The sequence below is a fragment of the Neophocaena asiaeorientalis genome, unplaced genomic scaffold (assembly GCF_003031525.2).
Source record: "Neophocaena asiaeorientalis asiaeorientalis breed wild unplaced genomic scaffold, Neophocaena_asiaeorientalis_V1.1 scaffold657, whole genome shotgun sequence".
NCBI lineage: Eukaryota > Metazoa > Chordata > Mammalia > Artiodactyla > Phocoenidae > Neophocaena > Neophocaena asiaeorientalis.
This window is the reverse complement of record NW_020172727.1, coordinates 754,202-762,089: the sequence shown is the minus strand read 5'-3', so window position 1 is coordinate 762,089 and position 7,888 is coordinate 754,202. Positions and strand designations below refer to the sequence as shown.

Here is a 7,888-nt window from a genome sequence, read left to right as displayed (position 1 = left end):
CTGAGGCTGCTGGGAGAGATTTCCCTTTCTCTTCTTTGTTCTCACAGCTACCAGGGGCTTAGCTTTGGATTTGGCCCCGCCTCTGCATGTAGGTCTTCCGAGCCTCCGCTCCCAGCCCCGCCCCGGTGGGGGAGCAGACAAGCCTCTCAGGCTGGTGAGTGCCGGTCGGCACCGATCCTCTGTGCGGGAATCTCTCCGCTTTGCCCCGCGCACCCCTGTTGCTGCGCTCTCCTCCTCGGCTCTGAAGCTTCCCCCCTCCACCACCCACCATCTCCGCCCGCGAAGGGGCTTCCTAGTGTGTGGAAACATTTCCTCCTTCACTGCTCCCTCCCACTGGTGCAGGTCCCGTCCCTATTCTTTTGTCTCTGTTTTTTCTTTTTTTCTTTTGCCCTACCCAGGTACGTGGGGAGTTTCTGGCCTTTTGGGAGGTCTGAGGTCTTCTGCCAGCTTTCAGTAGGTGTTCTGTAGGAGTCGTTCCACGTGTAGATGTATTTCTGGTGTATCCGTGGGGAGGAAGGTGATCTCCGAGTCTTACTCTTCCGCCATCTCGGGTCTGATTATTGTGTGGGCTGCTGCCCCTGTGTCTGCTGTTGAGCCCGAAGTCGCTGTAGGTCAGCAGGACCAGCTGTGTGGAAGAAGAAGGTCTAGCGGTGGAGTGTTACCTAGTGCCATCTAAGTGGGGATCAGATCAGTGACCTGAGTGCAAGCTTCCACACTGCCGGGCACCCTGAACTAACCTTAGGAGCTTCAAAAATCTGACTGCTGGTTCACATCTGCCTCCCACAAAATGTCTCTAGTGGCCAGTGCTAACCTGGGACCACGCGGGGAAGGCAATGTGGTTGCAGCTTAGCTAAGTTGATGTGGGACAAAGCCACTACAGGAAGTATGAGGGAGGGGGTGCTGAAGTGGAAAGAGCTGCTGTTTTGAACTAACTGAACCTTAAGCATTTTACTTTTGCAAGTATCAACATGTAGCCGTGTAAAAACGTTGTTAGGATCTTTCCTTAAGCTTTATTAGCTTCACAATAAACCCGTCCTGTTACACGTTTGTAAGTACGTGGTCCGAAGTGCTCTGGAGAAAAGTGAAGCAGAGGAGGCAGGTAGGGAGTAGGAGTGAGTGGGCAGGAACTTTGGCTTTGCTCAGAGAAGGTCTCGCTGACCAGGTTGAGCAGAAGTCTGCAGGAGGGGGCACTTCCCTGGTGGTTCAGCAGGTAAGACTCCAAGCTCCCAGTGCAGGGGGCCTGGGTTCCATCCCTGGTCGGGGAACTAGATCCTGCATGCATGCCGTAACTAAGAGTTTGCATGGCACAACTAAGACCCAGTGCAGCTAAAAATAAATAAATAACAAATAAATATTAAAAAAAAATAAAGTAAGCTCTATCCTTAGTCTTTAAAAAAAAAAGAAAAAGGAAATAAAGAAAATCTGCAGGAGGGGAGGGAGGGAGCCACATGGCGATCTGGGACATAATGTCCAGGCCCGGGAACTAGCACGGAGTCCCTGAGGCCAGAAAGGTGGAGGTGATGGCTTTGTCGTAGCAGAGCAGCTGAGCCGTGGCAGAGGCTGGGAGATGAGGTCTGAGAGATGAGTGGGGGCGGCTACTGCTCCGCCTGGTGAGCAATTAGCCTGTCACTCCTAGAGAGGAGGATCCACATGACGGCCCTTGGAGTTTTGAAGGCACGCCAGGTGTTTGTGTTAGGACAGACTCAGGGAGACCAACACGGGGTCCCACACAGTAATCCTGGCCCACACCCTCTGCTCCCAGCACCAGTGACGTTTTCTCAACATCCCCTTTCCCACTTGCTTTTTTTTTTTTTTAATTATTTATTTATTTTTGGCTGCGTTGGGTCCTCATTGCTGTGCGCGGGCTTTCTCTAGTTGCGGCGAGCGGGGGCTACTCTTCCTTGCGGTGCATGGCCTTCTCATTGCGGTGGCTTCTCCCGTTGCTGAGCACGGGCTCTAGGCACGCGGGCTTCAGTAGTTGTGGCTCGCGGGCTCTAGAGCACAGGCTCAGTAGTGGTGGTGCACGGGCTTAGTTGCTCTGTGGCATGTGGGATCTTCCCGGACCAGGGCTCCAACCCGTGTTCCCTGCACTGGCAGGAGGATTCTTAACCACTGCACCACCAGGGAAGTCCCTCCCCACTTGCTTTGCTTTTGCTGTTTTTATCCCTATCCACCTGGATTCCTCTTCTCATTGAGACTAAATTTGATGTCAGAATTTGATTTGTTTTATTTTTCAAATTTGATATCATAATTTTAAGTTTGCAGGATTGCCTCCTGAACCTCCCAAGAGATGACAGAGGAATTGCTTATGCAATTCAAAGGTGTTTTTTAAAAATAAATTTATTGATTGATTTATTTTTGGCTACATTGGGTCTTCGTTGCTGTGCGCGGGCTTTCTCTAGTTGCAGCAAGCAGGGGCTACTCTTCGTTGCAGTGCGCAGGCTTCTCATTGCGGTGGCTTCTCTTGTTGCAGAGCACAGGCTATAGGTGCATGGGCTTCAGTAGTTGTGGCACGCAGGCTCAGTAGTTGTGGCTCGGGGGCTGTAGTGCACAGGCTCAGTAGTTGTGGCTCGGGGGCTCTAGTGCACAGGCTCAGTAGTTGTGGCACACAGGCTTAGCTGCTCCGCGGCATGTGGGGTCTTCCCGGCCCAGGGTTCGAACCCGTGTCCCTGAATTGGCAGGCGGATTCTTAACCGCTGCACCACCAGTGAAGTCCCTCAAAGGTGTTTTTGAAAAGCTACAGTCGGGGAATTCCCTCGTGGTCCAGTGGTTAGGACTCTGAGCTTTCACTGCAGAAAAGGGACAATTGGATCTCCCTATCAGGGGCTGGACCAGTGCTTTCATCCCTCTGAAAGTGAGTGTCTCCTTAACATTTTGTGCCCTAAGTGCCTTGCTCACCTCATCTTAGTCCCAACCTTGCACGTCCCCCAAAATGACATTACAAGGGGAAAATTAGTAACTTGACAATGGAGGAAACGGGCAGACACCAAGTGATCAAAGTTAACCTCACCAGTGATGGAACAAGCTGACTTCATGAGCCTCCTTATGTGGTACCCTGAGGGGGACACAGGATCTCTTACTTGGTGTCCCCACCTAAAACCAAGAAACTCAGAGAGTTCCCTGGTTGCCTAGTGGTTAGTATCCTGGACTTTCACTACCATGGCCTGGGTTCAACCCCTGGTTGGGGAGCTGAGATCCTGCAAGCCTCACAGCGTGGCCAAAAACAAAAACATGGAACTCAGTTTAATCGTGAGAAAACCGGACACAAAGCCAGACTGAGGGATCTTCCATAACACAAGTGGCCTGTATTCTTCACAGCTGTCAATGTCAAGGAAAGCAAAGAAGGCCATGGAACTATTTCAGATGAAAGGAGACAGGAGAGACATGACAACTAAAGGCCATGTGTAATACTCTTGGATTGGGTCTTGGACCGGAAAAGAGTGCTAGAAAGAACATTATTGAGACAGTGGGAAAAATGTGATTATGAACTGTAGATTGGATAATAGTATTATATGGACATTAATGTTAACAGTTGATGAAATGGCATGAAGGGGATATATGGCATGTGTTTGTACTGTTTTTGCAACTTTTAGGTAAGATTGAAATTATTTCACAATAAAAGCTTTTTTTTTCCTCTTAGGGTTCACTTTAATGAAGTGAATAGTGTTGAACATTCTATGGGTTTGGACAAAAGTGTAATGACATATATCCATCATTATAATGTCATACAAAGCATTTTCACTACTCATAAAAACTTCTGTACTCTGTGTTTTCATCTCCCCTCTCCCCCCAAACTCCTGGCAACCATTGATCTTTTTATTGTCTCCATAGTTTTGCTTTTCCAGAATGGCGTATAGTTGGAATCTGTTTTTCTTTTTTTTCCTTGAAGAGAGAGGTTCAAAGCCTTTATGTCTGTAAGACCACTCATGGCCCACGCATGCATGGACCGGACAGGCTCTAGGTGGCAAACTCCGCCACTAAATACTGTAGCTTTTCTTCCAAAGTTGAGCCCTGTCCCACTGGTACAGGGGGACGTGTTGGGTATTTGTTCATAGGAAGGCCACAAGTTTTGTGCCCCTTGTTACAATGAACCCAGATTCCTGTTGGGTGTGCTGTAAACAGAGGAGCCATTTCTTCAGGCCCCCTGCTCTGAGCACACCCCAAAAACTTTTTTAAAAAGGCAGCTACAGCCGTAGAAAGAATGAAATTTGCCCTTTGCAGCAACATGGATGTACATACAGATTATAATACTGAGTGAAGTAAGTCAAAATGAGAAAGACAATATTATTTGAAGTAACTTATATGTGGAATCTAAAAAAATACTAATGAATCTATATACAAAACAGAAAACAGACCCATAGACATAAAAAACAAACTTATGGTTACCAAAGAGGAAAGGGGGAAGGGGAGGGATAAACTAGGAGTTTGGGATTAGCAGACACATACTACTATCTATAAAATAGATAAACAACAAGGTACTACTGTATAGCACAGGGAACTACGTTCAGTATCCTGTAATAACCTATAATGGAAAATAATCTGAAAAAATATTTATGTATAACTGAATCACTTTGCTGTATACCTGAAACTAACACAATGTTGTAAATCAGCTATACTTCAATTTTTAAGAAAGGCAGCTACAATTCTAGACTTCTAGATGGAGTCTAGAATGGAGATTGGGATCATTCTTTATAGCAGGCATCTCCTTTGCTTCCAAAATAAACATGAGGGTTATCAAATAGTCATCTTTCTGCAACAACAGGGGGGAGGATAAATCATTAACTTTTTCATGGCTTTGAACTTGCAGTTCCCATTTGCATCTTAAGTTCACTAGTTCTGTTAGACTGGGCAATTAATAAGGTACAAATAGTTATGAGTTCAAATGGCTAACCTGTTTATCTTTAATTGCTTGAATGGACAGAAATGCACGAGGAAAAATGATGTGACGTAAGAATAGCATGTTATTAAAAAGTGAAGTGCCTCGATATACAGACATGTATTTTATGTTTTTTTTTATAGCACTTCATAGAATTTGGCATAGGACTTTGGATACAGAAGTCATTTGGCAATTCTCAACCTCGGCTGCACAGTGGAATCATCTGGGGAATTTTTTAAAAATGTTGATGCTTGGGTCTCTCCCTCCAAATTTGGATTTAATTGGACTGTGGTGCAGCCTGAGAGCTTTAAAAGCACCTCAGGTGATTCTAATGCGTGACCAAGGAGAAGAACTGATCTAGAGTCCTCTGTTTTTAGATAATCATAGTAACATCTTAAGAGAAGCCACAGAGCAGAGGTGACTCAGCTTGGGAAGGTGGCAACCTAGGAAGGCAACATGATCAGTAGAAGTCATCTCACCCATAGAATTTTCCTTTCATGCCACTTAATATTTTTATATTGAATTACAGTTATTTATATTCATATTTTCTTCCTTGTTAGACTGCAGACTCGGGAAGCACAGGATTTTTTTAAAAACATGTTTATTGGAGTATAATTGCTTTACAATGGTGTGTTAGTTTCTGCTTTATAACAAAGTGAATCAGCTACACATATACATATATCCCCATATCTCTTCCCTCTTGCGTGTCCCTCCCTCCCACCCTCCCTATCCCACCCTCTACTTGGTCACAAAGCACAGAGCTGATCTCCCTAAGCTATGCGACTGCTTCCCACTAGCTATCTACATATTTTACATTTGGTAGTGTATATATGTCCATACCACTCTCTCACTTTGTCCCAGGTTACCCTTCCCCCTCCCCGTGTCCTCAAGTCCATTCTCTAGTAGGTCAGCGTCTTTGTTCCCGTCTTGCCCCTAGGTTCTTCATGACCATTTTTAAAAAATATTCCATATATATGTGTTAGCTCTTGTAAATTTTGGAGATTAATCCTTTGTCAGTTGTTTCATTTGCAAATATTTTCTCCCATTCTGAGGGTTGTCTTTTCATCTTGTTTATGGTTTCCTTGGCTGTGCAAAAGCTTTTAAGTTTCATTAGGTCCTATTTGTTTTTTTTTTGTTTTTATTTCCATTGCTCTAGGGGGTGGTCAGAGAGGATCTTGCTGTGATTTATGTTATAGAGTGTTCTGCCTATGTTTTCCTCTAAGAGTTTGGTAGTTTCTTGTTTCAGGTGTAAGGTTAGGTTGTTTATTTGAGATGTTTCTTGTTTCTTAAGGTAGGATTGTATTGCTGTAAACTTCCCTCTTAGAACTGCTTTTGCTGCATCCTGTAGGCTGGGGGTGGTCGTGTTTTCATTGTCATTTGTCTTTAGGTATTTTATGATTTCCTCTCTGATTTCTTCAGTGATCTCTTGGTTATTTCGTAGTGTATTGTTTAGCCTCCATGTGTTTGTACTTTTTACAGATTTTTTCCTCTAATTGATATCTAGTCTCATAGCGTTGTGGTCCGAAAAATACTTGGTATGATTTCAATTTTCTTAAATTTACCGAGGCTTGATTTGTGACCCAACATGTGATCTATCCTAGGAATGTTCCATGAGCACTTGAGAAGAATGTGTATTCTGTTGTTTTTGGATGGAATGTCCTATAAATATCAATTAAGTCCATCTTGTTTAATGTATCATTTAAAGCTTGTGCTTCCTTATTTATATTCATTTTGCATGATCTGTCATTGGTGAAAGTGTGGTGCTGAACTCCCCTACTATGATTGTGTTACTGTCTATTTCCCCTTTTATGGCTGTTAGCATTTGCCTTATGTATTGAGGTGCTCCTATGTTGGGTGCATAAATATTTACAATTGTTATATCTTCTTCTTGGATTGATCCCTTGATCATTATGTAGTGTCCCTCTTTGTCTCTTGTAATAGTCTTTGTTTTTAAGTCTATTTTGTCTGATATGAGAATTGCTACTCCAGCTTTCTTTTGATTTCTATTTGCATGGAATATCTTTTTCCATCTCCTCACTTTCAGTCTGTATGTGTCCCTAGGTCTGAAGTGGGTCTCTTGTAGAGAGCATATACACGGGTCTTGTTTTTGTATCCATTCAACTAGTTTATGTCTTTTGTTTGGAGCATTTAATCCATTTACATTTAAGGTAATTATCTATATGTGTGTTCCTATTACCATTAGTTGTTTGGCATAGGGTGTCCAGCACTGTAGCTTGCTGGTCGTTGAGTGGAGCTGGGTCTTGGCATTGAGATGGAGATCTCTGGGAGATTTTTGGTGTTTGATATTACATGGAATGGGGAGGTCTCTGGTGGACCAATATCCTGAACTTGGCTCTCCCGCCTCAGAGGCACAGGCCTGACGCCTGGCTGGAGCACCAAGTGCCTGTTATCCACACGCCTCAGAATAAAAGGGAGAAGGAAAGAAAGAAAGAAAGAACGAAAAAGATAAAATGAAATGAAATGAAATAAGTTATTTAAAAAATAAAAAATATTAAAACAAATTTTAAAAATAAAAAGAAGAAAGAAGAGAGCAACCAAACCAAAAAGACAAATCCACCAATGATAACAAGTGCTAAAAACTATACTAAAAAAAAGAAAAAAACAAAACAAAACGGACAGACAGAACCCTAGGACAAATGGTAAAAGCAACGCTATAGAGACAAAATCACACACAGAAGCATACACCTACACACTCACGAAAAGAGAATAACGGGAAAAAAATATATATCGTTGCTCCCAAAGTCCACCTCCTCAATTTGGGATCATTCGTTGTCTATTCAGGTTTTATGGAGGTGTGGACAGTGACCTGTGCTCGCACACAGGCTTCTTGGTGGCGGCAGCAGCAGCCTTAGTGTCTCATGCCCATATCTGGGGTCCACACTGTTAGCCACTGCTGGTGCCCGTCTCTGGAGCTCCTTTAAGCAGCGCTCTGAATCCTCTCTCCTCGCGCACCGGGAAACAAAGAGGGAAGAAAAAGTCTCTTGCCTCTTC

At 43.9% G+C, this 7,888-nt stretch overlaps 1 non-coding gene across 1 annotated transcript; it reads right to left on the bottom strand.

Moving 5' to 3' along the window:
* Nucleotides 1-4,032: 4,032 nt before the first annotated feature.
* LOC112396538 (small nucleolar RNA SNORA11) lies at nt 4,033-4,162 on the bottom strand. The gene has a single exon (XR_003002591.1). It is a non-coding gene; the product is annotated as a small nucleolar RNA SNORA11 (small nucleolar RNA).
* Nucleotides 4,163-7,888: the final 3,726 nt, after the last annotated feature.